Consider the following 25,695-nt stretch of genomic DNA (forward strand, 5'->3'; position numbering starts at 1 on the left):
TCTCGATCATAATCAATGGAAGGTATTGTTTGAATAAAAGTGAAAGATATGGAAATCGAAGCAAAAAATCCTTCGAGCCGGATTTGAACCAGCGACCTAAGGATGTCTGACTTTATGCTACAGTCCTCCGCTCTACCAACTGAGCTATCGAAGGAGTGGCTGAAGTATCTTTCAGCGCTGTAATTATCTCTCGCTCAAGAAAGGTTGTGGGGGTGGGGATCAGGAGCAGATCGATGAAAATCATGAACATTACCTGCAGCTCCCTCTCAAAGTCACCAGTTCTTAGAGCACACTGTAAGGTACGTCTTATCACCCCAAAGGAGGATTTCAGACCAAAGTTCATGTTCTGTCTTGGCTTGGGGATAAGCAGGGGTGCTCCAAATTTCAATTTTACAGAAAGGAAAGGAACTTTGATACAAAGACCTTGGGCAGCATTGGTGGCAAATGGATGGCTGCGCGGAACCATGAAAGAAATGACAGAAAGTTATGGGAGTCATTACTACGCACCCAGCATCAAGAACGTGCATTTTGGATGCATTTTCAAAAGGAAAGAGAACGGAAAAATCTGTAGATTGAAGGTGATTGAGATAAACAAAATATTCCGTTTTTCTAAAAGCTACTGTAAAGAGTCTCTGGTTTAGAAGAAGAACCCTTACCAATGATCAAGAGAGATGCGACAGATTTCTATCATCAAAGCATTATGGTTGTCAAGATGAATCATCACTTTGATGTCTTCAACAAGTAGGATTCTTTTGATCTATAATCATCAAAAATGAGATAGCCCCATTTCATGGGATTTTTCAAGGCAAACGTCTGACAGATTAAGCGGGGTCCTCATCCCGGTTGGAGGACATATCTCTTCCTTCATCATGATGCCAGCCTAGCTTTCGGCCCAAAATCCAAGGTAAGCATGGCAAAAGTCTGGAGATGCCGGGGATTGAACCCGGGGCCTCATACATGCAAAGCATGCGCTCTACCACTGAGCTACATCCCCACTTCTGCAAGGTTTGACTGTATGATTGGAAACCCTGCATTGAACCGACGGCCACATCACCCCATTCGACTCTGCAGTATACAATGTCAGTCAGGAAAATCCTTCAGCCTTGTACCTGGATGATCTTCATGGTCTTATGTACAGATGCCTATATACAGTCTTCTTAGCGCAGTAGGCAGCGCGTCAGTCTCATAATCTGAAGGTCCTGAGTTCGATCCTCAGAGAGGGCATTTATTTCCTTCTTTTGGAATGCAAAATTCTCCGATTTTCTTGAAATGCGCAAACTATGCCTAGTTCAAAGATTTTTCCAAAGCAAATGTCTGACTATTTAAGTGGGGCTCTCACCCCAACTGCATGACAAACTTCTTCTTTCTGCATGATGGCAGGCTAGCCTTCTGGAAAAAAGCCAAGATAAGGAACAGAGGCTCCTGGAGATGCCGGGGATTGAACCCGGGACCTCATACATGCGAAGCATGCGCTCTACCACTGAGCTACATCCCCACTTTTGCCCTCGAGCTGTTTGATGGATGCAAGGAATCCCTGAAACCCAGGGACTGCAAAGTCTCGATCATAATCAATGGAAGGTATTGTTTGAATAAAAGTGAAATATATGGAAATCGAAGCAAAAAATCATTCGAGCCGGATTTGAACCAGCGACCTAAGGATGTCTGACTTTATGCTACAGTCCTCCGCTCTACCAACTGAGCTATCGAAGGAGTGGCTGAAGTATCTTTCAGCGCTGTAATTATCTCTCGCTCAAGAAAGGTTGTGGGGGTGGGGATCAGGAGCAGATCGATGAAAATCATGAACATTACCTGCAGCTCCCTCTCAAAGTCACCAGTTCTTAGAGCACACTGTAAGGTACATCTTATCACCCCAAAGGAGGATTTCAGACCAAAGTTCATGTTCTGTCTTGGCTTGGGGATAAGCAGGGGTGCTCCAAATTTCAATTTTACAGAAAGGAAAGGAACTTTGATACAAAGACCTTGGGCAGCATTGGTGGCAAATGGATGGCTGCGCGGAACCATGAAAGAAATGACAGAAAGTTATGGGAGTCATTACTACGCACCCAGCATCAAGAAAGTGCATTTTGGATGCATTTTCAAAAGGAAAGAGAACGGAAAAATCTGTAGATTGAAGGTGATTGAGATAAACAAAATATTCCGTTTTTCTAAAAGCTACTGTAAAGAGTCTCTGGTTTAGAAGAAGAACCCTTACCAATGATCAAGAGAGATGCGACAGATTTCTATCATCAAAGCATTATGGTTGTCAAGATGAATCATCACTTTGATGTCTTCAACAAGTAGGATTCTTTTGATCTATAATCATCAAAAATGAGATAGCCCCATTTCATGGGATTTTTCAAGGCAAACGTCTGACAGATTAAGCGGGGTCCTCATCCCGGTTGGAGGACATATCTCTTCCTTCATCATGATGCCAGCCTAGCTTTCGGCCCAAAATCCAAGGTAAGCATGGCAAAAGTCTGGAGTTGCCGGGGATTGAACCCGGGGCCTCATACATGCAAAGCATGCGCTCTACCACTGAGCTACATCCCCACTTCTGCAAGGTTTGACTGTATGATTGGAAACCCTGCATTGAACCGACGGCCACATCACCCCATTCGACTCTGCAGTATACAATGTCAGTCAGGAAAATCCTTCAGCCTTGTACCTGGATGATCTTCATGGTCTTATGTACAGATGCCTATATACAGCCTTCTTAGCGCAGTAGGCAGCGCGTCAGTCTCATAATCTGAAGGTCCTGAGTTCGATCCTCAGAGAGGGCATTTATTTCCTTCTTTTGGAATGCAAAATTCTCCGATTTTCTTGAAATGCGCAAACTATGCCTAGTTCAAAGATTTTTCCAAAGCAAATGTCTGACTATTTAAGTGGGGCTCTCACCCCAACTGCATGACAAACTTCTTCTTTCTGCATGATGGCAGGCTAGCCTTCTGGAAAAAAGCCAAGATAAGGAACAGAGGCTCCTGGAGATGCCGGGGATTGAACCCGGGACCTCATACATGCGAAGCATGCGCTCTACCACTGAGCTACATCCCCACTTTTGCACTCGAGCTGTTTGATGGATGCAAGGAATCCCTGAAACCCAGGGACTGCAAAGTCTCGATCATAATCAATGGAAGGTATTGTTTGAATAAAAGTGAAATATATGGAAATCGAAGCACAAAATCCTTCGAGCCGGATTTGAACCAGCGACCTAAGGATGTCTGACTTTATGCTACAGTCCTCCGCTCTACCAACTGAGCTATCGAAGGAGTGGCTGAAGTATCTTTCAGCGCTGTAATTATCTCTCGCTCAAGAAAGGTTGTGGGGGTGGGGATCAGGAGCAGATCGATGAAAATCATGAACATTACCTGCAGCTCCCTCTCAAAGTCACCAGTTCTTAGAGCACACTGTAAGGTACGTCTTATTACCCCAAAGGAGGATTTCAGACCAAAGTTCATGTTCTGTCTTGGCTTGGGGATAAGCAGGGGTGCTCCAAATTTCAATTTTACAGAAAGGAAAGGAACTTTGATACAAAGACCTTGGGCAGCATTGGTGGCAAATGGATGGCTGCGCGGAACCATGAAAGAAATGACAGAAAGTTATGGGAGTCATTACTACGCACCCAGCATCAAGAACGTGCATTTTGGATGCATTTTCAAAAGGAAAGAGAACGGAAAAATCTGTAGATTGAAGGTGATTGAGATAAACAAAATATTCCGTTTTTCTAAAAGCTACTGTAAAGAGTCTCTGGTTTAGAAGAAGAACCCTTACCAATGATCAAGAGAGATGCGACAGATTTCTATCATCAAAGCATTATGGTTGTCAAGATGAATCATCACTTTGATGTCTTCAACAAGTAGGATTCTTTTGATCTATAATCATCAAAAATGAGATAGCCCCATTTCATGGGATTTTTCAAGGCAAACGTCTGACAGATTAAGCGGGGTCCTCATCCCGGTTGGAGGACATATCTCTTCCTTCATCATGATGCCAGCCTAGCTTTCGGCCCAAAATCCAAGGTAAGCATGGCAAAAGTCTGGAGATGCCGGGGATTGAACCCGGGGCCTCATACATGCAAAGCATGCGCTCTACCACTGAGCTACATCCCCACTTCTGCAAGGTTTGACTGTATGATTGGAAACCCTGCATTGAACCGACGGCCACATCACCCCATTCGACTCTGCAGTATACAATGTCAGTCAGGAAAATCCTTCAGCCTTGTACCTGGATGATCTTCATGGTCTTATGTACAGATGCCTATATACAGCCTTCTTAGCGCAGTAGGCAGCGCGTCAGTCTCATAATCTGAAGGTCCTGAGTTCGATCCTCAGAGAGGGCATTTATTTCCTTCTTTTGGAATGCAAAATTCTCCGATTTTCTTGAAATGCGCAAACTATGCCTAGTTCAAAGATTTTTCCAAAGCAAATGTCTGACTATTTAAGTGGGGCTCTCACCCCAACTGCATGACAAACTTCTTCTTTCTGCATGATGGCAGGCTAGCCTTCTGGAAAAAAGCCAAGATAAGGAACAGAGGCTCCTGGAGATGCCGGGGATTGAACCCGGGACCTCATACATGCAAAGCATGCGCTCTACCACTGAGCTACATCCCCACTTTTGCACTCGAGCTGTTTGATGGATGCAAGGAATCCCTGAAACCCAGGGACTGCAAAGTCTCGATCATAATCAATGGAAGGTATTGTTTGAATAAAAGTGAAAGATATGGAAATCGAAGCAAAAAATCCTTCGAGCCGGATTTGAACCAGCGACCTAAGGATGTCTGACTTTATGCTACAGTCCTCCGCTCTACCAACTGAGCTATCGAAGGAGTGGCTGAAGTATCTTTCAGCGCTGTAATTATCTCTCGCTCAAGAAAGGTTGTGGGGGTGGGGATCAGGAGCAGATCGATGAAAATCATGAACATTACCTGCAGCTCCCTCTCAAAGTCACCAGTTCTTAGAGCACACTGTAAGGTACGTCTTATCACCCCAAAGGAGGATTTCAGACCAAAGTTCATGTTCTGTCTTGGCTTGGGGATAAGCAGGGGTGCTCCAAATTTCAATTTTACAGAAAGGAAAGGAACTTTGATACAAAGACCTTGGGCAGCATTGGTGGCAAATGGATGGCTGCGCGGAACCATGAAAGAAATGACAGAAAGTTATGGGAGTCATTACTACGCACCCAGCATCAAGAACGTGCATTTTGGATGCATTTTCAAAAGGAAAGAGAACGGAAAAATCTGTAGATTGAAGGTGATTGAGATAAACAAAATATTCCGTTTTTCTAAAAGCTACTGTAAAGAGTCTCTGGTTTAGAAGAAGAACCCTTACCAATGATCAAGAGAGATGCGACAGATTTCTATCATCAAAGCATTATGGTTGTCAAGATGAATCATCACTTTGATGTCTTCAACAAGTAGGATTCTTTTGATCTATAATCATCAAAAATGAGATAGCCCCATTTCATGGGATTTTTCAAGGCAAACGTCTGACAGATTAAGCGGGGTCCTCATCCCGGTTGGAGGACATATCTCTTCCTTCATCATGATGCCAGCCTAGCTTTCGGCCCAAAATCCAAGGTAAGCATGGCAAAAGTCTGGAGATGCCGGGGATTGAACCCGGGGCCTCATACATGCAAAGCATGCGCTCTACCACTGAGCTACATCCCCACTTCTGCAAGGTTTGACTGTATGATTGGAAACCCTGCATTGAACCGACGGCCACATCACCCCATTCGACTCTGCAGTATACAATGTCAGTCAGGAAAATCCTTCAGCCTTGTACCTGGATGATCTTCATGGTCTTATGTACAGATGCCTATATACAGCCTTCTTAGCGCAGTAGGCAGCGCGTCAGTCTCATAATCTGAAGGTCCTGAGTTCGATCCTCAGAGAGGGCATTTATTTCCTTCTTTTGGAATGCAAAATTCTCCGATTTTCTTGAAATGCGCAAACTATGCCTAGTTCAAAGATTTTTCCAAAGCAAATGTCTGACTATTTAAGTGGGGCTCTCACCCCAACTGCATGACAAACTTCTTCTTTCTGCATGATGGCAGGCTAGCCTTCTGGAAAAAAGCCAAGATAAGGAACAGAGGCTCCTGGAGATGCCGGGGATTGAACCCGGGACCTCATACATGCGAAGCATGCGCTCTACCACTGAGCTACATCCCCACTTTTGCCCTCGAGCTGTTTGATGGATGCAAGGAATCCCTGAAACCCAGGGACTGCAAAGTCTCGATCATAATCAATGGAAGGTATTGTTTGAATAAAAGTGAAATATATGGAAATCGAAGCAAAAAATCATTCGAGCCGGATTTGAACCAGCGACCTAAGGATGTCTGACTTTATGCTACAGTCCTCCGCTCTACCAACTGAGCTATCGAAGGAGTGGCTGAAGTATCTTTCAGCGCTGTAATTATCTCTCGCTCAAGAAAGGTTGTGGGGGTGGGGATCAGGAGCAGATCGATGAAAATCATGAACATTACCTGCAGCTCCCTCTCAAAGTCACCAGTTCTTAGAGCACACTGTAAGGTACATCTTATCACCCCAAAGGAGGATTTCAGACCAAAGTTCATGTTCTGTCTTGGCTTGGGGATAAGCAGGGGTGCTCCAAATTTCAATTTTACAGAAAGGAAAGGAACTTTGATACAAAGACCTTGGGCAGCATTGGTGGCAAATGGATGGCTGCGCGGAACCATGAAAGAAATGACAGAAAGTTATGGGAGTCATTACTACGCACCCAGCATCAAGAAAGTGCATTTTGGATGCATTTTCAAAAGGAAAGAGAACGGAAAAATCTGTAGATTGAAGGTGATTGAGATAAACAAAATATTCCGTTTTTCTAAAAGCTACTGTAAAGAGTCTCTGGTTTAGAAGAAGAACCCTTACCAATGATCAAGAGAGATGCGACAGATTTCTATCATCAAAGCATTATGGTTGTCAAGATGAATCATCACTTTGATGTCTTCAACAAGTAGGATTCTTTTGATCTATAATCATCAAAAATGAGATAGCCCCATTTCATGGGATTTTTCAAGGCAAACGTCTGACAGATTAAGCGGGGTCCTCATCCCGGTTGGAGGACATATCTCTTCCTTCATCATGATGCCAGCCTAGCTTTCGGCCCAAAATCCAAGGTAAGCATGGCAAAAGTCTGGAGATGCCGGGGATTGAACCCGGGGCCTCATACATGCAAAGCATGCGCTCTACCACTGAGCTACATCCCCACTTCTGCAAGGTTTGACTGTATGATTGGAAACCCTGCATTGAACCGACGGCCACATCACCCCATTCGACTCTGCAGTATACAATGTCAGTCAGGAAAATCCTTCAGCCTTGTACCTGGATGATCTTCATGGTCTTATGTACAGATGCCTATATACAGCCTTCTTAGCGCAGTAGGCAGTGCGTCAGTCTCATAATCTGAAGGTCCTGAGTTCGATCCTCAGAGAGGGCATTTATTTCCTTCTTTTGGAATGCAAAATTCTCCGATTTTCTTGAAATGCGCAAACTATGCCTAGTTCAAAGATTTTTCCAAAGCAAATGTCTGACTATTTAAGTGGGGCTCTCACCCCAACTGCATGACAAACTTCTTCTTTCTGCATGATGGCAGGCTAGCCTTCTGGAAAAAAGCCAAGATAAGGAACAGAGGCTCCTGGAGATGCCGGGGATTGAACCCGGGACCTCATACATGCGAAGCATGCGCTCTACCACTGAGCTACATCCCCACTTTTGCACTCGAGCTGTTTGATGGATGCAAGGAATCCCTGAAACCCAGGGACTGCAAAGTCTCGATCATAATCAATGGAAGGTATTGTTTGAATAAAAGTGAAAGATATGGAAATCGAAGCAAAAAATCCTTCGAGCCGGATTTGAACCAGCGACCTAAGGATGTCTGACTTTATGCTACAGTCCTCCGCTCTACCAACTGAGCTATCGAAGGAGTGGCTGAAGTATCTTTCAGCGCTGTAATTATCTCTCGCTCAAGAAAGGTTGTGGGGGTGGGGATCAGGAGCAGATCGATGAAAATCATGAACATTACCTGCAGCTCCCTCTCAAAGTCACCAGTTCTTAGAGCACACTGTAAGGTACGTCTTATCACCCCAAAGGAGGATTTCAGACCAAAGTTCATGTTCTGTCTTGGCTTGGGGATAAGCAGGGGTGCTCCAAATTTCAATTTTACAGAAAGGAAAGGAACTTTGATACAAAGACCTTGGGCAGCATTGGTGGCAAATGGATGGCTGCGCGGAACCATGAAAGAAATGACAGAAAGTTATGGGAGTCATTACTACGCACCCAGCATCAAGAACGTGCATTTTGGATGCATTTTCAAAAGGAAAGAGAACGGAAAAATCTGTAGATTGAAGGTGATTGAGATAAACAAAATATTCCGTTTTTCTAAAAGCTACTGTAAAGAGTCTCTGGTTTAGAAGAAGAACCCTTACCAATGATCAAGAGAGATGCGACAGATTTCTATCATCAAAGCATTATGGTTGTCAAGATGAATCATCACTTTGATGTCTTCAACAAGTAGGATTCTTTTGATCTATAATCATCAAAAATGAGATAGCCCCATTTCATGGGATTTTTCAAGGCAAACGTCTGACAGATTAAGCGGGGTCCTCATCCCGGTTGGAGGACATATCTCTTCCTTCATCATGATGCCAGCCTAGCTTTCGGCCCAAAATCCAAGGTAAGCATGGCAAAAGTCTGGAGATGCCGGGGATTGAACCCGGGGCCTCATACATGCAATGCATGCGCTCTACCACTGAGCTACATCCCCACTTCTGCAAGGTTTGACTGTATGATTGGAAACCCTGCATTGAACCGACGGCCACATCACCCCATTCGACTCTGCAGTATACAATGTCAGTCAGGAAAATCCTTCAGCCTTGTACCTGGATGATCTTCATGGTCTTATGTACAGATGCCTATATACAGTCTTCTTAGCGCAGTAGGCAGCGCGTCAGTCTCATAATCTGAAGGTCCTGAGTTCGATCCTCAGAGAGGGCATTTATTTCCTTCTTTTGGAATGCAAAATTCTCCGATTTTCTTGAAATGCGCAAACTATGCCTAGTTCAAAGATTTTTCCAAAGCAAATGTCTGACTATTTAAGTGGGGCTCTCACCCCAACTGCATGACAAACTTCTTCTTTCTGCATGATGGCAGGCTAGCCTTCTGGAAAAAAGCCAAGATAAGGAACAGAGGCTCCTGGAGATGCCGGGGATTGAACCCGGGACCTCATACATGCGAAGCATGCGCTCTACCACTGAGCTACATCCCCACTTTTGCCCTCGAGCTGTTTGATGGATGCAAGGAATCCCTGAAACCCAGGGACTGCAAAGTCTCGATCATAATCAATGGAAGGTATTGTTTGAATAAAAGTGAAATATATGGAAATCGAAGCAAAAAATCATTCGAGCCGGATTTGAACCAGCGACCTAAGGATGTCTGACTTTATGCTACAGTCCTCCGCTCTACCAACTGAGCTATCGAAGGAGTGGCTGAAGTATCTTTCAGCGCTGTAATTATCTCTCGCTCAAGAAAGGTTGTGGGGGTGGGGATCAGGAGCAGATCGATGAAAATCATGAACATTACCTGCAGCTCCCTCTCAAAGTCACCAGTTCTTAGAGCACACTGTAAGGTACATCTTATCACCCCAAAGGAGGATTTCAGACCAAAGTTCATGTTCTGTCTTGGCTTGGGGATAAGCAGGGGTGCTCCAAATTTCAATTTTACAGAAAGGAAAGGAACTTTGATACAAAGACCTTGGGCAGCATTGGTGGCAAATGGATGGCTGCGCGGAACCATGAAAGAAATGACAGAAAGTTATGGGAGTCATTACTACGCACCCAGCATCAAGAAAGTGCATTTTGGATGCATTTTCAAAAGGAAAGAGAACGGAAAAATCTGTAGATTGAAGGTGATTGAGATAAACAAAATATTCCGTTTTTCTAAAAGCTACTGTAAAGAGTCTCTGGTTTAGAAGAAGAACCCTTACCAATGATCAAGAGAGATGCGACAGATTTCTATCATCAAAGCATTATGGTTGTCAAGATGAATCATCACTTTGATGTCTTCAACAAGTAGGATTCTTTTGATCTATAATCATCAAAAATGAGATAGCCCCATTTCATGGGATTTTTCAAGGCAAACGTCTGACAGATTAAGCGGGGTCCTCATCCCGGTTGGAGGACATATCTCTTCCTTCATCATGATGCCAGCCTAGCTTTCGGCCCAAAATCCAAGGTAAGCATGGCAAAAGTCTGGAGATGCCGGGGATTGAACCCGGGGCCTCATACATGCAAAGCATGCGCTCTACCACTGAGCTACATCCCCACTTCTGCAAGGTTTGACTGTATGATTGGAAACCCTGCATTGAACCGACGGCCACATCACCCCATTCGACTCTGCAGTATACAATGTCAGTCAGGAAAATCCTTCAGCCTTGTACCTGGATGATCTTCATGGTCTTATGTACAGATGCCTATATACAGTCTTCTTAGCGCAGTAGGCAGCGCGTCAGTCTCATAATCTGAAGGTCCTGAGTTCGATCCTCAGAGAGGGCATTTATTTCCTTCTTTTGGAATGCAAAATTCTCCGATTTTCTTGAAATGCGCAAACTATGCCTAGTTCAAAGATTTTTCCAAAGCAAATGTCTGACTATTTAAGTGGGGCTCTCACCCCAACTGCATGACAAACTTCTTCTTTCTGCATGATGGCAGGCTAGCCTTCTGGAAAAAAGCCAAGATAAGGAACAGAGGCTCCTGGAGATGCCGGGGATTGAACCCGGGACCTCATACATGCGAAGCATGCGCTCTACCACTGAGCTACATCCCCACTTTTGCACTCGAGCTGTTTGATGGATGCAAGGAATCCCTGAAACCCAGGGACTGCAAAGTCTCGATCATAATCAATGGAAGGTATTGTTTGAATAAAAGTGAAATATATGGAAATCGAAGCACAAAATCCTTCGAGCCGGATTTGAACCAGCGACCTAAGGATGTCTGACTTTATGCTACAGTCCTCCGCTCTACCAACTGAGCTATCGAAGGAGTGGCTGAAGTATCTTTCAGCGCTGTAATTATCTCTCGCTCAAGAAAGGTTGTGGGGGTGGGGATCAGGAGCAGATCGATGAAAATCATGAACATTACCTGCAGCTCCCTCTCAAAGTCACCAGTTCTTAGAGCACACTGTAAGGTACGTCTTATTACCCCAAAGGAGGATTTCAGACCAAAGTTCATGTTCTGTCTTGGCTTGGGGATAAGCAGGGGTGCTCCAAATTTCAATTTTACAGAAAGGAAAGGAACTTTGATACAAAGACCTTGGGCAGCATTGGTGGCAAATGGATGGCTGCGCGGAACCATGAAAGAAATGACAGAAAGTTATGGGAGTCATTACTACGCACCCAGCATCAAGAACGTGCATTTTGGATGCATTTTCAAAAGGAAAGAGAACGGAAAAATCTGTAGATTGAAGGTGATTGAGATAAACAAAATATTCCGTTTTTCTAAAAGCTACTGTAAAGAGTCTCTGGTTTAGAAGAAGAACCCTTACCAATGATCAAGAGAGATGCGACAGATTTCTATCATCAAAGCATTATGGTTGTCAAGATGAATCATCACTTTGATGTCTTCAACAAGTAGGATTCTTTTGATCTATAATCATCAAAAATGAGATAGCCCCATTTCATGGGATTTTTCAAGGCAAACGTCTGACAGATTAAGCGGGGTCCTCATCCCGGTTGGAGGACATATCTCTTCCTTCATCATGATGCCAGCCTAGCTTTCGGCCCAAAATCCAAGGTAAGCATGGCAAAAGTCTGGAGATGCCGGGGATTGAACCCGGGGCCTCATACATGCAAAGCATGCGCTCTACCACTGAGCTACATCCCCACTTCTGCAAGGTTTGACTGTATGATTGGAAACCCTGCATTGAACCGACGGCCACATCACCCTATTCGACTCTGCAGTATACAATGTCAGTCAGGAAAATCCTTCAGCCTTGTACCTGGATGATCTTCATGGTCTTATGTACAGATGCCTATATACAGCCTTCTTAGCGCAGTAGGCAGCGCGTCAGTCTCATAATCTGAAGGTCCTGAGTTCGATCCTCAGAGAGGGCATTTATTTCCTTCTTTTGGAATGCAAAATTCTCCGATTTTCTTGAAATGCGCAAACTATGCCTAGTTCAAAGATTTTTCCAAAGCAAATGTCTGACTATTTAAGTGGGGCTCTCACCCCAACTGCATGACAAACTTCTTCTTTCTGCATGATGGCAGGCTAGCCTTCTGGAAAAAAGCCAAGATAAGGAACAGAGGCTCCTGGAGATGCCGGGGATTGAACCCGGGACCTCATACATGCAAAGCATGCGCTCTACCACTGAGCTACATCCCCACTTTTGCACTCGAGCTGTTTGATGGATGCAAGGAATCCCTGAAACCCAGGGACTGCAAAGTCTCGATCATAATCAATGGAAGGTATTGTTTGAATAAAAGTGAAAGATATGGAAATCGAAGCAAAAAATCCTTCGAGCCGGATTTGAACCAGCGACCTAAGGATGTCTGACTTTATGCTACAGTCCTCCGCTCTACCAACTGAGCTATCGAAGGAGTGGCTGAAGTATCTTTCAGCGCTGTAATTATCTCTCGCTCAAGAAAGGTTGTGGGGGTGGGGATCAGGAGCAGATCGATGAAAATCATGAACATTACCTGCAGCTCCCTCTCAAAGTCACCAGTTCTTAGAGCACACTGTAAGGTACGTCTTATCACCCCAAAGGAGGATTTCAGACCAAAGTTCATGTTCTGTCTTGGCTTGGGGATAAGCAGGGGTGCTCCAAATTTCAATTTTACAGAAAGGAAAGGAACTTTGATACAAAGACCTTGGGCAGCATTGGTGGCAAATGGATGGCTGCGCGGAACCATGAAAGAAATGACAGAAAGTTATGGGAGTCATTACTACGCACCCAGCATCAAGAACGTGCATTTTGGATGCATTTTCAAAAGGAAAGAGAACGGAAAAATCTGTAGATTGAAGGTGATTGAGATAAACAAAATATTCCGTTTTTCTAAAAGCTACTGTAAAGAGTCTCTGGTTTAGAAGAAGAACCCTTACCAATGATCAAGAGAGATGCGACAGATTTCTATCATCAAAGCATTATGGTTGTCAAGATGAATCATCACTTTGATGTCTTCAACAAGTAGGATTCTTTTGATCTATAATCATCAAAAATGAGATAGCCCCATTTCATGGGATTTTTCAAGGCAAACGTCTGACAGATTAAGCGGGGTCCTCATCCCGGTTGGAGGACATATCTCTTCCTTCATCATGATGCCAGCCTAGCTTTCGGCCCAAAATCCAAGGTAAGCATGGCAAAAGTCTGGAGATGCCGGGGATTGAACCCGGGGCCTCATACATGCAAAGCATGCGCTCTACCACTGAGCTACATCCCCACTTCTGCAAGGTTTGACTGTATGATTGGAAACCCTGCATTGAACCGACGGCCACATCACCCCATTCGACTCTGCAGTATACAATGTCAGTCAGGAAAATCCTTCAGCCTTGTACCTGGATGATCTTCATGGTCTTATGTACAGATGCCTATATACAGCCTTCTTAGCGCAGTAGGCAGCGCGTCAGTCTCATAATCTGAAGGTCCTGAGTTCGATCCTCAGAGAGGGCATTTATTTCCTTCTTTTGGAATGCAAAATTCTCCGATTTTCTTGAAATGCGCAAACTATGCCTAGTTCAAAGATTTTTCCAAAGCAAATGTCTGACTATTTAAGTGGGGCTCTCACCCCAACTGCATGACAAACTTCTTCTTTCTGCATGATGGCAGGCTAGCCTTCTGGAAAAAAGCCAAGATAAGGAACAGAGGCTCCTGGAGATGCCGGGGATTGAACCCGGGACCTCATACATGCGAAGCATGCGCTCTACCACTGAGCTACATCCCCACTTTTGCCCTCGAGCTGTTTGATGGATGCAAGGAATCCCTGAAACCCAGGGACTGCAAAGTCTCGATCATAATCAATGGAAGGTATTGTTTGAATAAAAGTGAAATATATGGAAATCGAAGCAAAAAATCATTCGAGCCGGATTTGAACCAGCGACCTAAGGATGTCTGACTTTATGCTACAGTCCTCCGCTCTACCAACTGAGCTATCGAAGGAGTGGCTGAAGTATCTTTCAGCGCTGTAATTATCTCTCGCTCAAGAAAGGTTGTGGGGGTGGGGATCAGGAGCAGATCGATGAAAATCATGAACATTACCTGCAGCTCCCTCTCAAAGTCACCAGTTCTTAGAGCACACTGTAAGGTACATCTTATCACCCCAAAGGAGGATTTCAGACCAAAGTTCATGTTCTGTCTTGGCTTGGGGATAAGCAGGGGTGCTCCAAATTTCAATTTTACAGAAAGGAAAGGAACTTTGATACAAAGACCTTGGGCAGCATTGGTGGCAAATGGATGGCTGCGCGGAACCATGAAAGAAATGACAGAAAGTTATGGGAGTCATTACTACGCACCCAGCATCAAGAAAGTGCATTTTGGATGCATTTTCAAAAGGAAAGAGAACGGAAAAATCTGTAGATTGAAGGTGATTGAGATAAACAAAATATTCCGTTTTTCTAAAAGCTACTGTAAAGAGTCTCTGGTTTAGAAGAAGAACCCTTACCAATGATCAAGAGAGATGCGACAGATTTCTATCATCAAAGCATTATGGTTGTCAAGATGAATCATCACTTTGATGTCTTCAACAAGTAGGATTCTTTTGATCTATAATCATCAAAAATGAGATAGCCCCATTTCATGGGATTTTTCAAGGCAAACGTCTGACAGATTAAGCGGGGTCCTCATCCCGGTTGGAGGACATATCTCTTCCTTCATCATGATGCCAGCCTAGCTTTCGGCCCAAAATCCAAGGTAAGCATGGCAAAAGTCTGGAGATGCCGGGGATTGAACCCGGGGCCTCATACATGCAAAGCATGCGCTCTACCACTGAGCTACATCCCCACTTCTGCAAGGTTTGACTGTATGATTGGAAACCCTGCATTGAACCGACGGCCACATCACCCCATTCGACTCTGCAGTATACAATGTCAGTCAGGAAAATCCTTCAGCCTTGTACCTGGATGATCTTCATGGTCTTATGTACAGATGCCTATATACAGCCTTCTTAGCGCAGTAGGCAGTGCGTCAGTCTCATAATCTGAAGGTCCTGAGTTCGATCCTCAGAGAGGGCATTTATTTCCTTCTTTTGGAATGCAAAATTCTCCGATTTTCTTGAAATGCGCAAACTATGCCTAGTTCAAAGATTTTTCCAAAGCAAATGTCTGACTATTTAAGTGGGGCTCTCACCCCAACTGCATGACAAACTTCTTCTTTCTGCATGATGGCAGGCTAGCCTTCTGGAAAAAAGCCAAGATAAGGAACAGAGGCTCCTGGAGATGCCGGGGATTGAACCCGGGACCTCATACATGCGAAGCATGCGCTCTACCACTGAGCTACATCCCCACTTTTGCACTCGAGCTGTTTGATGGATGCAAGGAATCCCTGAAACCCAGGGACTGCAAAGTCTCGATCATAATCAATGGAAGGTATTGTTTGAATAAAAGTGAAAGATATGGAAATCGAAGCAAAAAATCCTTCGAGCCGGATTTGAACCAGCGACCTAAGGATGTCTGACTTTATGCTACAGTCCTCCGCTCTACCAACTGAGCTATCGAAGGAGTGGCTGAAGTATCTTTCAGCGCTGTAATTATCTCTCGCTCAAGAAAGGTTGTGGGGGTGGGGATCAGGAGCAGATCGATGAAAATCATGAACATTACCTGCAGCTCCCTCTCAAAGTCACCAGTTCTTAGAGCACACTGTAAGGTACGTCTTATCACCCCAAAGGAGGATTTCAGACCAAAGTTCATGTTCTGTCTTGGCTTGGGGATAAGCAGGGGTGCTCCAAATTTCAATTTTACAGAAAGGAAAGGAACTTTGATACAAAGACCTTGGGCAGCATTGGTGGCAAATGGATGGCTGCGCGGAACCATGAAAGAAATGACAGAAAGTTATGGGAGTCATTACTACGCACCCAGCATCAAGAACGTGCATTTTGGATGCATTTTCAAAAGGAAAGAGAACGGAAAAATCTGTAGATTGAAGGTGATTGAGATAAACAAAATATTCCGTTTTTCTAAAAGCTACTGTAAAGAGTCTCTGGTTTAGAAGAAGAACCCTTACCAATGATCAAGAGAGATGCGACAGATTTCTATCATCAAAGCATTATGGTTGTCAAGATGAATCATCACTTTGATGTCTTCAACAAGTAGGATTCTTTTGATCTATAATCATCAAAAATGAGATAGCCCCATTTCATGGGATTTTTCAAGGCAAACGTCTGACAGATTAAGCGGGGTCCTCATCCCGGTTGGAGGACATATCTCTTCCTTCATCATGATGCCAGCCTAGCTTTCGGCCCAAAATCCAAGGTAAGCATGGCAAAAGTCTGGAGATGCCGGGGATTGAACCCGGGGCCTCATACATGCAATGCATGCGCTCTACCACTGAGCTACATCCCCACTTCTGCAAGGTTTGACTGTATGATTGGAAACCCTGCATTGAACCGACGGCCACATCACCCCATTCGACTCTGCAGTATACAATGTCAGTCAGGAAAATCCTTCAGCCTTGTACCTGGATGATCTTCATGGTCTTATGTACAGATGCCTATATACAGTCTTCTTAGCGCAGTAGGCAGCGCGTCAGTCTCATAATCTGAAGGTCCTGAGTTCGATCCTCAGAGAGGGCATTTATTTCCTTCTTTTGGAATGCAAAATTCTCCGATTTTCTTGAAATGCGCAAACTATGCCTAGTTCAAAGATTTTTCCAAAGCAAATGTCTGACTATTTAAGTGGGGCTCTCACCCCAACTGCATGACAAACTTCTTCTTTCTGCATGATGGCAGGCTAGCCTTCTGGAAAAAAGCCAAGATAAGGAACAGAGGCTCCTGGAGATGCCGGGGATTGAACCCGGGACCTCATACATGCGAAGCATGCGCTCTACCACTGAGCTACATCCCCACTTTTGCCCTCGAGCTGTTTGATGGATGCAAGGAATCCCTGAAACCCAGGGACTGCAAAGTCTCGATCATAATCAATGGAAGGTATTGTTTGAATAAAAGTGAAATATATGGAAATCGAAGCAAAAAATCATTCGAGCCGGATTTGAACCAGCGACCTAAGGATGTCTGACTTTATGCTACAGTCCTCCGCTCTACCAACTGAGCTATCGAAGGAGTGGCTGAAGTATCTTTCAGCGCTGTAATTATCTCTCGCTCAAGAAAGGTTGTGGGGGTGGGGATCAGGAGCAGATCGATGAAAATCATGAACATTACCTGCAGCTCCCTCTCAAAGTCACCAGTTCTTAGAGCACACTGTAAGGTACATCTTATCACCCCAAAGGAGGATTTCAGACCAAAGTTCATGTTCTGTCTTGGCTTGGGGATAAGCAGGGGTGCTCCAAATTTCAATTTTACAGAAAGGAAAGGAACTTTGATACAAAGACCTTGGGCAGCATTGGTGGCAAATGGATGGCTGCGCGGAACCATGAAAGAAATGACAGAAAGTTATGGGAGTCATTACTACGCACCCAGCATCAAGAAAGTGCATTTTGGATGCATTTTCAAAAGGAAAGAGAACGGAAAAATCTGTAGATTGAAGGTGATTGAGATAAACAAAATATTCCGTTTTTCTAAAAGCTACTGTAAAGAGTCTCTGGTTTAGAAGAAGAACCCTTACCAATGATCAAGAGAGATGCGACAGATTTCTATCATCAAAGCATTATGGTTGTCAAGATGAATCATCACTTTGATGTCTTCAACAAGTAGGATTCTTTTGATCTATAATCATCAAAAATGAGATAGCCCCATTTCATGGGATTTTTCAAGGCAAACGTCTGACAGATTAAGCGGGGTCCTCATCCCGGTTGGAGGACATATCTCTTCCTTCATCATGATGCCAGCCTAGCTTTCGGCCCAAAATCCAAGGTAAGCATGGCAAAAGTCTGGAGTTGCCGGGGATTGAACCCGGGGCCTCATACATGCAAAGCATGCGCTCTACCACTGAGCTACATCCCCACTTCTGCAAGGTTTGACTGTATGATTGGAAACCCTGCATTGAACCGACGGCCACATCACCCCATTCGACTCTGCAGTATACAATGTCAGTCAGGAAAATCCTTCAGCCTTGTACCTGGATGATCTTCATGGTCTTATGTACAGATGCCTATATACAGCCTTCTTAGCGCAGTAGGCAGCGCGTCAGTCTCATAATCTGAAGGTCCTGAGTTCGATCCTCAGAGAGGGCATTTATTTCCTTCTTTTGGAATGCAAAATTCTCCGATTTTCTTGAAATGCGCAAACTATGCCTAGTTCAAAGATTTTTCCAAAGCAAATGTCTGACTATTTAAGTGGGGCTCTCACCCCAACTGCATGACAAACTTCTTCTTTCTGCATGATGGCAGGCTAGCCTTCTGGAAAAAAGCCAAGATAAGGAACAGAGGCTCCTGGAGATGCCGGGGATTGAACCCGGGACCTCATACATGCGAAGCATGCGCTCTACCACTGAGCTACATCCCCACTTTTGCACTCGAGCTGTTTGATGGATGCAAGGAATCCCTGAAACCCAGGGACTGCAAAGTCTCGATCATAATCAATGGAAGGTATTGTTTGAATAAAAGTGAAATATATGGAAATCGAAGCACAAAATCCTTCGAGCCGGATTTGAACCAGCGACCTAAGGATGTCTGACTTTATGCTACAGTCCTCCGCTCTACCAACTGAGCTATCGAAGGAGTGGCTGAAGTATCTTTCAGCGCTGTAATTATCTCTCGCTCAAGAAAGGTTGTGGGGGTGGGGATCAGGAGCAGATCGATGAAAATCATGAACATTACCTGCAGCTCCCTCTCAAAGTCACCAGTTCTTAGAGCACACTGTAAGGTACGTCTTATTACCCCAAAGGAGGATTTCTGACCAAAGTTCATGTTCTGTCTTGGCTTGGGGATAAGCAGGGGTGCTCCAAATTTCAATTTTACAGAAAGGAAAGGAACTTTGATACAAAGACCTTGGGCAGCATTGGTGGCAAATGGATGGCTGCGCGGAACCATGAAAGAAATGACAGAAAGTTATGGGAGTCATTACTACGCACCCAGCATCAAGAACGTGCATTTTGGATGCATTTTCAAAAGGAAAGAGAACGGAAAAATCTGTAGATTGAAGGTGATTGAGATAAACAAAATATTCCGTTTTTCTAAAAGCTACTGTAAAGAGTCTCTGGTTTAGAAGAAGAACCCTTACCAATGATCAAGAGAGATGCGACAGATTTCTATCATCAAAGCATTATGGTTGTCAAGATGAATCATCACTTTGATGTCTTCAACAAGTAGGATTCTTTTGATCTATAATCATCAAAAATGAGATAGCCCCATTTCATGGGATTTTTCAAGGCAAACGTCTGACAGATTAAGCGGGGTCCTCATCCCGGTTGGAGGACATATCTCTTCCTTCATCATGATGCCAGCCTAGCTTTCGGCCCAAAATCCAAGGTAAGCATGGCAAAAGTCTGGAGATGCCGGGGATTGAACCCGGGGCCTCATACATGCAAAGCATGCGCTCTACCACTGAGCTACATCCCCACTTCTGCAAGGTTTGACTGTATGATTGGAAACCCTGCATTGAACCGACGGCCACATCACCCCATTCGACTCTGCAGTATACAATGTCAGTCAGGAAAATCCTTCAGCCTTGTACCTGGATGATCTTCATGGTCTTATGTACAGATGCCTATATACAGCCTTCTTAGCGCAGTAGGCAGCGCGTCAGTCTCATAATCTGAAGGTCCTGAGTTCGATCCTCAGAGAGGGCATTTATTTCCTTCTTTTGGAATGCAAAATTCTCCGATTTTCTTGAAATGCGCAAACTATGCCTAGTTCAAAGATTTTTCCAAAGCAAATGTCTGACTATTTAAGTGGGGCTCTCACCCCAACTGCATGACAAACTTCTTCTTTCTGCATGATGGCAGGCTAGCCTTCTGGAAAAAAGCCAAGATAAGGAACAGAGGCTCCTGGAGATGCCGGGGATTGAACCCGGGACCTCATACATGCAAAGCATGCGCTCTACCACTGAGCTACATCCCCACTTTTGCACTCGAGCTGTTTGATGGATGCAAGGAATCCCTGAAACCCAGGGACTGCAAAGTCTCGATCATAATCAATGGAAGGTATTGTTTGAATAAAAGTGAAAGATATGGAAATCGAAGCAAAAAATCCTTCGAGCCGGATTTGAACCAGCGACCTAAGGATGTCTGACTTTATGCTACAGTCCTCCGCTCTACCAACTGAGCTATCGAAGGAGTGGCTGAAGTATCTTTCAGCGCTGTAATTATCTCTCGCTCAAGAAAGGTTGTGGGGGTGGGGATCAGGAGCAGATCGATGAAAATCATGAACATTACCTGCAGCTCCCTCTCAAAGTCACCAGTTCTTAGAGCACACTGTAAGGTACGTCTTATCACCCCAAAGGAGGATTTCAGACCAAAGTTCATGTTCTGTCTTGGCTTGGGGATAAGCAGGGGTGCTCCAAATTTCAATTTTACAGAAAGGAAAGGAACTTTGATACAAAGACCTTGGGCAGCATTGGTGGCAAATGGATGGCTGCGCGGAACCATGAAAGAAATGACAGAAAGTTATGGGAGTCATTACTACGCACCCAGCATCAAGAACGTGCATTTTGGATGCATTTTCAAAAGGAAAGAGAACGGAAAAATCTGTAGATTGAAGGTGATTGAGATAAACAAAATATTCCGTTTTTCTAAAAGCTACTGTAAAGAGTCTCTGGTTTAGAAGAAGAACCCTTACCAATGATCAAGAGAGATGCGACAGATTTCTATCATCAAAGCATTATGGTTGTCAAGATGAATCATCACTTTGATGTCTTCAACAAGTAGGATTCTTTTGATCTATAATCATCAAAAATGAGATAGCCCCATTTCATGGGATTTTTCAAGGCAAACGTCTGACAGATTAAGCGGGGTCCTCATCCCGGTTGGAGGACATATCTCTTCCTTCATCATGATGCCAGCCTAGCTTTCGGCCCAAAATCCAAGGTAAGCATGGCAAAAGTCTGGAGATGCCGGGGATTGAACCCGGGGCCTCATACATGCAAAGCATGCGCTCTACCACTGAGCTACATCCCCACTTCTGCAAGGTTTGACTGTATGATTGGAAACCCTGCATTGAACCGACGGCCACATCACCCCATTCGACTCTGCAGTATACAATGTCAGTCAGGAAAATCCTTCAGCCTTGTACCTGGATGATCTTCATGGTCTTATGTACAGATGCCTATATACAGTCTTCTTAGCGCAGTAGGCAGCGCGTCAGTCTCATAATCTGAAGGTCCTGAGTTCGATCCTCAGAGAGGGCATTTATTTCCTTCTTTTGGAATGCAAAATTCTCCGATTTTCTTGAAATGCGCAAACTATGCCTAGTTCAAAGATTTTTCCAAAGCAAATGTCTGACTATTTAAGTGGGGCTCTCACCCCAACTGCATGACAAACTTCTTCTTTCTGCATGATGGCAGGCTAGCCTTCTGGAAAAAAGCCAAGATAAGGAACAGAGGCTCCTGGAGATGCCGGGGATTGAACCCGGGACCTCATACATGCGAAGCATGCGCTCTACCACTGAGCTACATCCCCACTTTTGCCCTCGAGCTGTTTGATGGATGCAAGGAATCCCTGAAACCCAGGGACTGCAAAGTCTCGATCATAATCAATGGAAGGTATTGTTTGAATAAAAGTGAAATATATGGAAATCGAAGCAAAAAATCATTCGAGCCGGATTTGAACCAGCGACCTAAGGATGTCTGACTTTATGCTACAGTCCTCCGCTCTACCAACTGAGCTATCGAAGGAGTGGCTGAAGTATCTTTCAGCGCTGTAATTATCTCTCGCTCAAGAAAGGTTGTGGGGGTGGGGATCAGGAGCAGATCGATGAAAATCATGAACATTACCTGCAGCTCCCTCTCAAAGTCACCAGTTCTTAGAGCACACTGTAAGGTACATCTTATCACCCCAAAGGAGGATTTCAGACCAAAGTTCATGTTCTGTCTTGGCTTGGGGATAAGCAGGGGTGCTCCAAATTTCAATTTTACAGAAAGGAAAGGAACTTTGATACAAAGACCTTGGGCAGCATTGGTGGCAAATGGATGGCTGCGCGGAACCATGAAAGAAATGACAGAAAGTTATGGGAGTCATTACTACGCACCCAGCATCAAGAAAGTGCATTTTGGATGCATTTTCAAAAGGAAAGAGAACGGAAAAATCTGTAGATTGAAGGTGATTGAGATAAACAAAATATTCCGTTTTTCTAAAAGCTACTGTAAAGAGTCTCTGGTTTAGAAGAAGAACCCTTACCAATGATCAAGAGAGATGCGACAGATTTCTATCATCAAAGCATTATGGTTGTCAAGATGAATCATCACTTTGATGTCTTCAACAAGTAGGATTCTTTTGATCTATAATCATCAAAAATGAGATAGCCCCATTTCATGGGATTTTTCAAGGCAAACGTCTGACAGATTAAGCGGGGTCCTCATCCCGGTTGGAGGACATATCTCTTCCTTCATCATGATGCCAGCCTAGCTTTCGGCCCAAAATCCAAGGTAAGCATGGCAAAAGTCTGGAGTTGCCGGGGATTGAACCCGGGGCCTCATACATGCAAAGCATGCGCTCTACCACTGAGCTACATCCCCACTTCTGCAAGGTTTGACTGTATGATTGGAAACCCTGCATTGAACCGACGGCCACATCACCCCATTCGACTCTGCAGTATACAATGTCAGTCAGGAAAATCCTTCAGCCTTGTACCTGGATGATCTTCATGGTCTTATGTACAGATGCCTATATACAGCCTTCTTAGCGCAGTAGGCAGCGCGTCAGTCTCATAATCTGAAGGTCCTGAGTTCGATCCTCAGAGAGGGCATTTATTTCCTTCTTTTGGAATGCAAAATTCTCCGATTTTCTTGAAATGCGCAAACTATGCCTAGTTCAAAGATTTTTCCAAAGCAAATGTCTGACTATTTAAGTGGGGCTCTCACCCCAACTGCATGACAAACTTCTTCTTTCTGCATGATGGCAGGCTAGCCTTCTGGAAAAAAGCCAAGATAAGGAACAGAGGCTCCTGGAGATGCCGGGGATTGAACCCGGGACCTCATACATGCGAAGCATGCGCTCTACCACTGAGCTACATCCCCACTTTTGCACTCGAGCTGTTTGATGGATGCAAGGAATCCCTGAAACCCAGGGACTGCAAAGTCTCGATCATAATCAATGGAAGGTATTGTTTGAATAAAAGTGAAATATATGGAAATCGAAGCACAAAATCCTTCGAGCCGGATTTGAACCAGCGACCTAAGGATGTCTGACTTTATGCTACAGTCCTCCGCTCTACCAACTGAGCTATCGAAGGAGTGGCTGAAGTATCTTTCAGCGCTGTAATTATCTCTCGCTCAAGAAAGGTTGTGGGGGTGGGGATCAGGAGCAGATCGATGAAAATCATGAACATTACCTGCAGCTCCCTCTCAAAGTCACCAGTTCTTAGAGCACACTGTAAGGTACGTCTTATTACCCCAAAGGAGGATTTCAGACCAAAGTTCATGTTCTGTCTTGGCTTGGGGATAAGCAGGGGTGCTCCAAATTTCAATTTTACAGAAAGGAAAGGAACTTTGATACAAAGACCTTGGGCAGCATTGGTGGCAAATGGATGGCTGCGCGGAACCATGAAAGAAATGACAGAAAGTTATGGGAGTCATTACTACGCACCCAGCATCAAGAACGTGCATTTTGGATGCATTTTCAAAAGGAAAGAGAACGGAAAAATCTGTAGATTGAAGGTGATTGAGATAAACAAAATATTCCGTTTTTCTAAAAGCTACTGTAAAGAGTCTCTGGTTTAGAAGAAGAACCCTTACCAATGATCAAGAGAGATGCGACAGATTTCTATCATCAAAGCATTATGGTTGTCAAGATGAATCATCACTTTGATGTCTTCAACAAGTAGGATTCTTTTGATCTATAATCATCAAAAATGAGATAGCCCCATTTCATGGGATTTTTCAAGGCAAACGTCTGACAGATTAAGCGGGGTCCTCATCCCGGTTGGAGGACATATCTCTTCCTTCATCATGATGCCAGCCTAGCTTTCGGCCCAAAATCCAAGGTAAGCATGGCAAAAGTCTGGAGATGCCGGGGATTGAACCCGGGGCCTCATACATGCAAAGCATGCGCTCTACCACTGAGCTACATCCCCACTTCTGCAAGGTTTGACTGTATGATTGGAAACCCTGCATTGAACCGACGGCCACATCACCCCATTCGACTCTGCAGTATACAATGTCAGTCAGGAAAATCCTTCAGCCTTGTACCTGGATGATCTTCATGGTCTTATGTACAGATGCCTATATACAGCCTTCTTAGCGCAGTAGGCAGCGCGTCAGTCTCATAATCTGAAGGTCCTGAGTTCGATCCTCAGAGAGGGCATTTATTTCCTTCTTTTGGAATGCAAAATTCTCCGATTTTCTTGAAATGCGCAAACTATGCCTAGTTCAAAGAGTTTTCCAAAGCAAATGTCTGACTATTTAAGTGGGGCTCTCACCCCAACTGCATGACAAACTTCTTCTTTCTGCATGATGGCAGGCTAGCCTTCTGGAAAAAAGCCAAGATAAGGAACAGAGGCTCCTGGAGATGCCGGGGATTGAACCCGGGACCTCATACATGCGAAGCATGCGCTCTACCACTGAGCTACATCCCCACTTTTGCCCTCGAGCTGTTTGATGGATGCAAGGAATCCCTGAAACCCAGGGACTGCAAAGTCTCGATCATAATCAATGGAAGGTATTGTTTGAATAAAAGTGAAATATATGGAAATCGAAGCAAAAAATCATTCGAGCCGGATTTGAACCAGCGACCTAAGGATGTCTGACTTTATGCTACAGTCCTCCGCTCTACCAACTGAGCTATCGAAGGAGTGGCTGAAGTATCTTTCAGCGCTGTAATTATCTCTCGCTCAAGAAAGGTTGTGGGGGTGGGGATCAGGAGCAGATCGATGAAAATCATGAACATTACCTGCAGCTCCCTCTCAAAGTCACCAGTTCTTAGAGCACACTGTAAGGTACATCTTATCACCCCAAAGGAGGATTTCAGACCAAAGTTCATGTTCTGTCTTGGCTTGGGGATAAGCAGGGGTGCTCCAAATTTCAATTTTACAGAAAGGAAAGGAACTTTGATACAAAGACCTTGGGCAGCATTGGTGGCAAATGGATGGCTGCGCGGAACCATGAAAGAAATGACAGAAAGTTATGGGAGTCATTACTACGCACCCAGCATCAAGAAAGTGCATTTTGGATGCATTTTCAAAAGGAAAGAGAACGGAAAAATCTGTAGATTGAAGGTGATTGAGATAAACAAAATATTCCGTTTTTCTAAAAGCTACTGTAAAGAGTCTCTGGTTTAGAAGAAGAACCCTTACCAATGATCAAGAGAGATGCGACAGATTTCTATCATCAAAGCATTATGGTTGTCAAGATGAATCATCACTTTGATGTCTTCAACAAGTAGGATTCTTTTGATCTATAATCATCAAAAATGAGATAGCCCCATTTCATGGGATTT

The 25,695-nt window shown here is 44.3% G+C and overlaps 32 non-coding genes across 32 annotated transcripts; 9 read left to right on the forward strand and 23 right to left on the reverse strand.

The window, feature by feature from the left end:
- Window positions 1–68: 68 nt before the first annotated feature.
- Window positions 69–154, reverse strand: TRNAY-GUA (transfer RNA tyrosine (anticodon GUA)). Its single transcript is given in 2 exon segments — window positions 69–104; window positions 118–154. It is a non-coding gene; the product is annotated as a tRNA-Tyr (tRNA).
- Window positions 155–1,423: 1,269 nt separating this feature from the next.
- Window positions 1,424–1,495, reverse strand: TRNAA-CGC (transfer RNA alanine (anticodon CGC)). Its single transcript has one exon. It is a non-coding gene; the product is annotated as a tRNA-Ala (tRNA).
- A 1,212-nt stretch (window positions 1,496–2,707) lies between these two features.
- On the forward strand, window positions 2,708–2,780 carry TRNAM-CAU (transfer RNA methionine (anticodon CAU)). Its single transcript has one exon. It is a non-coding gene; the product is annotated as a tRNA-Met (tRNA).
- Window positions 2,781–2,979: 199 nt separating this feature from the next.
- Window positions 2,980–3,051, reverse strand: TRNAA-CGC (transfer RNA alanine (anticodon CGC)). The gene has a single exon. It is a non-coding gene; the product is annotated as a tRNA-Ala (tRNA).
- A 129-nt stretch (window positions 3,052–3,180) lies between these two features.
- Window positions 3,181–3,266, reverse strand: TRNAY-GUA (transfer RNA tyrosine (anticodon GUA)). Its single transcript is given in 2 exon segments — window positions 3,181–3,216; window positions 3,230–3,266. It is a non-coding gene; the product is annotated as a tRNA-Tyr (tRNA).
- Window positions 3,267–4,263: 997 nt separating this feature from the next.
- Window positions 4,264–4,336, forward strand: TRNAM-CAU (transfer RNA methionine (anticodon CAU)). Its single transcript has one exon. It is a non-coding gene; the product is annotated as a tRNA-Met (tRNA).
- A 400-nt stretch (window positions 4,337–4,736) lies between these two features.
- On the reverse strand, window positions 4,737–4,822 carry TRNAY-GUA (transfer RNA tyrosine (anticodon GUA)). The gene is given in 2 exon segments: window positions 4,737–4,772; window positions 4,786–4,822. It is a non-coding gene; the product is annotated as a tRNA-Tyr (tRNA).
- Window positions 4,823–5,819: 997 nt separating this feature from the next.
- Window positions 5,820–5,892, forward strand: TRNAM-CAU (transfer RNA methionine (anticodon CAU)). The gene has a single exon. It is a non-coding gene; the product is annotated as a tRNA-Met (tRNA).
- Window positions 5,893–6,091: 199 nt separating this feature from the next.
- On the reverse strand, window positions 6,092–6,163 carry TRNAA-CGC (transfer RNA alanine (anticodon CGC)). The gene has a single exon. It is a non-coding gene; the product is annotated as a tRNA-Ala (tRNA).
- A 1,484-nt stretch (window positions 6,164–7,647) lies between these two features.
- Window positions 7,648–7,719, reverse strand: TRNAA-CGC (transfer RNA alanine (anticodon CGC)). Its single transcript has one exon. It is a non-coding gene; the product is annotated as a tRNA-Ala (tRNA).
- A 129-nt stretch (window positions 7,720–7,848) lies between these two features.
- TRNAY-GUA (transfer RNA tyrosine (anticodon GUA)) lies at window positions 7,849–7,934 on the reverse strand. The gene is given in 2 exon segments: window positions 7,849–7,884; window positions 7,898–7,934. It is a non-coding gene; the product is annotated as a tRNA-Tyr (tRNA).
- A 1,269-nt stretch (window positions 7,935–9,203) lies between these two features.
- TRNAA-CGC (transfer RNA alanine (anticodon CGC)) lies at window positions 9,204–9,275 on the reverse strand. The gene has a single exon. It is a non-coding gene; the product is annotated as a tRNA-Ala (tRNA).
- A 1,484-nt stretch (window positions 9,276–10,759) lies between these two features.
- On the reverse strand, window positions 10,760–10,831 carry TRNAA-CGC (transfer RNA alanine (anticodon CGC)). The gene has a single exon. It is a non-coding gene; the product is annotated as a tRNA-Ala (tRNA).
- Window positions 10,832–10,960: 129 nt separating this feature from the next.
- TRNAY-GUA (transfer RNA tyrosine (anticodon GUA)) lies at window positions 10,961–11,046 on the reverse strand. The gene is given in 2 exon segments: window positions 10,961–10,996; window positions 11,010–11,046. It is a non-coding gene; the product is annotated as a tRNA-Tyr (tRNA).
- A 997-nt stretch (window positions 11,047–12,043) lies between these two features.
- Window positions 12,044–12,116, forward strand: TRNAM-CAU (transfer RNA methionine (anticodon CAU)). The gene has a single exon. It is a non-coding gene; the product is annotated as a tRNA-Met (tRNA).
- A 400-nt stretch (window positions 12,117–12,516) lies between these two features.
- On the reverse strand, window positions 12,517–12,602 carry TRNAY-GUA (transfer RNA tyrosine (anticodon GUA)). Its single transcript is given in 2 exon segments — window positions 12,517–12,552; window positions 12,566–12,602. It is a non-coding gene; the product is annotated as a tRNA-Tyr (tRNA).
- A 997-nt stretch (window positions 12,603–13,599) lies between these two features.
- TRNAM-CAU (transfer RNA methionine (anticodon CAU)) lies at window positions 13,600–13,672 on the forward strand. The gene has a single exon. It is a non-coding gene; the product is annotated as a tRNA-Met (tRNA).
- Window positions 13,673–13,871: 199 nt separating this feature from the next.
- On the reverse strand, window positions 13,872–13,943 carry TRNAA-CGC (transfer RNA alanine (anticodon CGC)). Its single transcript has one exon. It is a non-coding gene; the product is annotated as a tRNA-Ala (tRNA).
- Window positions 13,944–15,427: 1,484 nt separating this feature from the next.
- On the reverse strand, window positions 15,428–15,499 carry TRNAA-CGC (transfer RNA alanine (anticodon CGC)). Its single transcript has one exon. It is a non-coding gene; the product is annotated as a tRNA-Ala (tRNA).
- A 129-nt stretch (window positions 15,500–15,628) lies between these two features.
- On the reverse strand, window positions 15,629–15,714 carry TRNAY-GUA (transfer RNA tyrosine (anticodon GUA)). The gene is given in 2 exon segments: window positions 15,629–15,664; window positions 15,678–15,714. It is a non-coding gene; the product is annotated as a tRNA-Tyr (tRNA).
- A 1,269-nt stretch (window positions 15,715–16,983) lies between these two features.
- On the reverse strand, window positions 16,984–17,055 carry TRNAA-CGC (transfer RNA alanine (anticodon CGC)). The gene has a single exon. It is a non-coding gene; the product is annotated as a tRNA-Ala (tRNA).
- Window positions 17,056–18,267: 1,212 nt separating this feature from the next.
- Window positions 18,268–18,340, forward strand: TRNAM-CAU (transfer RNA methionine (anticodon CAU)). The gene has a single exon. It is a non-coding gene; the product is annotated as a tRNA-Met (tRNA).
- Window positions 18,341–18,539: 199 nt separating this feature from the next.
- TRNAA-CGC (transfer RNA alanine (anticodon CGC)) lies at window positions 18,540–18,611 on the reverse strand. The gene has a single exon. It is a non-coding gene; the product is annotated as a tRNA-Ala (tRNA).
- Window positions 18,612–18,740: 129 nt separating this feature from the next.
- TRNAY-GUA (transfer RNA tyrosine (anticodon GUA)) lies at window positions 18,741–18,826 on the reverse strand. Its single transcript is given in 2 exon segments — window positions 18,741–18,776; window positions 18,790–18,826. It is a non-coding gene; the product is annotated as a tRNA-Tyr (tRNA).
- A 997-nt stretch (window positions 18,827–19,823) lies between these two features.
- Window positions 19,824–19,896, forward strand: TRNAM-CAU (transfer RNA methionine (anticodon CAU)). Its single transcript has one exon. It is a non-coding gene; the product is annotated as a tRNA-Met (tRNA).
- A 400-nt stretch (window positions 19,897–20,296) lies between these two features.
- TRNAY-GUA (transfer RNA tyrosine (anticodon GUA)) lies at window positions 20,297–20,382 on the reverse strand. Its single transcript is given in 2 exon segments — window positions 20,297–20,332; window positions 20,346–20,382. It is a non-coding gene; the product is annotated as a tRNA-Tyr (tRNA).
- Window positions 20,383–21,651: 1,269 nt separating this feature from the next.
- On the reverse strand, window positions 21,652–21,723 carry TRNAA-CGC (transfer RNA alanine (anticodon CGC)). The gene has a single exon. It is a non-coding gene; the product is annotated as a tRNA-Ala (tRNA).
- Window positions 21,724–22,935: 1,212 nt separating this feature from the next.
- TRNAM-CAU (transfer RNA methionine (anticodon CAU)) lies at window positions 22,936–23,008 on the forward strand. Its single transcript has one exon. It is a non-coding gene; the product is annotated as a tRNA-Met (tRNA).
- A 199-nt stretch (window positions 23,009–23,207) lies between these two features.
- TRNAA-CGC (transfer RNA alanine (anticodon CGC)) lies at window positions 23,208–23,279 on the reverse strand. Its single transcript has one exon. It is a non-coding gene; the product is annotated as a tRNA-Ala (tRNA).
- Window positions 23,280–23,408: 129 nt separating this feature from the next.
- On the reverse strand, window positions 23,409–23,494 carry TRNAY-GUA (transfer RNA tyrosine (anticodon GUA)). Its single transcript is given in 2 exon segments — window positions 23,409–23,444; window positions 23,458–23,494. It is a non-coding gene; the product is annotated as a tRNA-Tyr (tRNA).
- Window positions 23,495–24,491: 997 nt separating this feature from the next.
- TRNAM-CAU (transfer RNA methionine (anticodon CAU)) lies at window positions 24,492–24,564 on the forward strand. Its single transcript has one exon. It is a non-coding gene; the product is annotated as a tRNA-Met (tRNA).
- A 199-nt stretch (window positions 24,565–24,763) lies between these two features.
- TRNAA-CGC (transfer RNA alanine (anticodon CGC)) lies at window positions 24,764–24,835 on the reverse strand. Its single transcript has one exon. It is a non-coding gene; the product is annotated as a tRNA-Ala (tRNA).
- Window positions 24,836–25,695: the final 860 nt, after the last annotated feature.

This window comes from Triturus cristatus, chromosome 4_1, assembly GCF_964204655.1.
Source record: "Triturus cristatus chromosome 4_1, aTriCri1.1, whole genome shotgun sequence".
NCBI classification, from domain to species: domain Eukaryota; kingdom Metazoa; phylum Chordata; class Amphibia; order Caudata; family Salamandridae; genus Triturus; species Triturus cristatus.